The following is a 2587-nucleotide window of genomic DNA, read 5'->3' on the forward strand; positions in this document are numbered from 1 at the left end:
GGTAAGGAGTTGGCCTTTTGGGGACGACAACCTCTTTGCCGGCGTTTCAGGGAGCGGAAGAAGAAGGAGGTTGCGCCTCTGCTGAATCTGGCACTTCTTCGACTCTCGCGGGAACTGATGTCACAGTAGGTATGAGTCTTCCTTCTGTTGGTGAATACATTGGGTTTTAACTTATGTGGGGGATAAACAGTAGTTTACCTTCTTGACATAATGTATTCTAATTACTTACGTTTTTATATGGTAATCTCAGATTTTTTTCTGCTATCAACATATTCATGTCATTCAAATCTTAAGATGACAGTAAAGAACAAACAACTTCATGAAGAAAAGTAAAGAAGATATTGATAAATACTTACATTTCGGAATCAGGAGTTGTGTCTGCGAATGCTTGTTGACCGACAGGAGACGCCGTGCGCCCCGATGACATGGGCTGAGGGGCCACAGGACTTCCCTGGGCCATTCTGAAGTTCAGAACTGAAGTTGTCTTTGGTTGTTCCTGGGCTGGTCAGCTGCTTCTCTCACTTCCTTCGATGCTTAAGGGCGAAGACCTCCCTCTAGCTGGAGTGTTGATTTGCTGATGGGGAGAGGATGTTTAGCAAAGATTTCAATAAATGGGTATACAGAATAATATTGGCCTTCATGGAATCCCGCATTAAATTCTCTTTACACTGATCCTTACCTTCTTCGAGCAAGAAAGTAGTGAGCACTCCCCAAAAAACCACCCCCCCACCTCAGAGACACGACTGAAGTAACGGCATCAAGCTGAATGTCTCCAGGAACAACGAAGCTCGAAGGAACCGCTTGGTGGACCTTCGAGCCCCCTCATTCTTGTCAGTGTGGCCTGAAACACGCTTCTCGATCGTTCACTAGCTTTCACGTTATTCTCCTGTCCAAACGCGTCCTGAAATCCTTGGACATCAATTACAACTGGAAGGAAGAAGAACGTTGAGGGGTAGACTATAAAACACGTAATTCAAAAAGTAGATGCACATTTGTTTCAATAAATACTTTCCGTTTGAACGTAAAGAGCCCCCAAATATGTTACTTAGGCTGATGTTCATCTCCGAGGACATGACAGCCTGAGTTCTTCTCGAAGATCCGCGACGTCGAAGATTCCTGTAACTAGTCAGTCCGTCGAACACAGCGATGACTGCTCTCCCCAACCTGGCCAACACCTCCTCACGGCCTTTCTGGAAGTCATTCCACGATTCTTGGAAGAAGGAGTCATTGAAGAAGAGTCCTCGTGTTGTGATGGGAAGGCAAATGTCCCAGGGAACGATCCATGTGGAAACTTCAATGTCTTCTCTGAAGCTTTCAGTTGGGATTCCGATGACTGCGTCTCCTGACTCAAGTTAGCCACTGACTGCATCTCCGTATCCAAGCAAGCTGCTGACTTGCTTCTCCTTATTCAGCCATTGTATCTTGCTTTTCATTAATATTTGCCTGCGTTTGTCTCGATTTCATGGGATCATTCTGGAGGAATCGTGACTGAGTGGATTCTTTAGTGATCTGTCTCTGTTTTAGGCGTGATTCGTTTGCCTCCGAAGGTGGTTCGTAGTTCTTGATGGGAACATTTTACTCTCTGTTTGCTTCCATTGACAGTCTGGCTTTTGACTACATTGTTCACATTTGTAAGATTTTAGATGAAGTTCCTTCATTACCACTCTTATTCTGAGTTTCCTCCATGGATGGGGATGATGGTGGTCCTGTGCGTGGTTTTCGCTTTCTGTGAAACATGAACCATAAAAGGAAAATATGTGGATAATTCAATTTTATATCACACTGAAATCCAAACATTGTCTTTATAAAAGTAATTACTTACCATTTATGCTTTTGTATGGTGAGGAATACCAATCTGAAACATGACAGATCCATGGCTGACAGTCAGTGAGACGAGGCAGGGAGAAAGCGGCGTCTGAAGGAAGTGCGAAGGACCTGAAGATCCTCCCTCTTTTCCTTCTCCACACTCCCCTCCACCACGAGGTCTTTCTCGCCTACCACCTTACCTCACGTCTCCGCCCATGAGTCATTCACGTCCATTATCCACCTATGATTTGCAATATGCATATTAGATAAAAAAATGCTTTAAGGGTTTTTGGCATAGCTCAAAGCATTCTTAACCGATTTTACAATTGCGTTTACTGCACTCGCTATACAGACCTTTCGGCTGGTGTCATCCGACGTGACGGCAACAGCTTGATTTTCTTCCTTCAGGTTGCGGGGAGCGAAGTTGGCGGTAACGATCAAGGATGTCAGTGTGACGGGCCACTTGACGTCGTCCAGGGTCGTGAGCTTGAGGTCAGAGTCGCCACCTCTGTTAATTATGTCCCTGACGGTGGCATGGAAGTTGCTGGTGAAGTTGGAGAAGAACGAGTCTTGGAAGAAGCTTTCACTCTGAGAGTTGATGGGGAGGAACTTCCCAGGGCCGCTTCACTCCGCCACAGTTTGCAACGATTTGACGCTGAGAATTCTTGAAGCGAAGACATTTGTCGACACTAAATTTCTTCTAGAGGCACCTGAAGAAGAGCTTTGTTGTGAGAGCTTATTGTGTTCGTGACTGAAACTGACTTGGAAAACCTTCCACCGT

The 2587-nt window shown here is 45.4% G+C and overlaps 1 pseudogene; it reads right to left on the reverse strand.

Annotated features, from left to right (window-relative positions):
• Positions 1–757: 757 nt before the first annotated feature.
• Positions 758–2587, reverse strand: part of LOC119573872 — a 2063-nt pseudogene continuing 233 nt past the window's right edge.

The sequence above is a fragment of the Penaeus monodon genome, chromosome 6, assembly GCF_015228065.2.
Source record: "Penaeus monodon isolate SGIC_2016 chromosome 6, NSTDA_Pmon_1, whole genome shotgun sequence".
In the NCBI taxonomy this organism is placed as follows: domain Eukaryota; kingdom Metazoa; phylum Arthropoda; class Malacostraca; order Decapoda; family Penaeidae; genus Penaeus; species Penaeus monodon.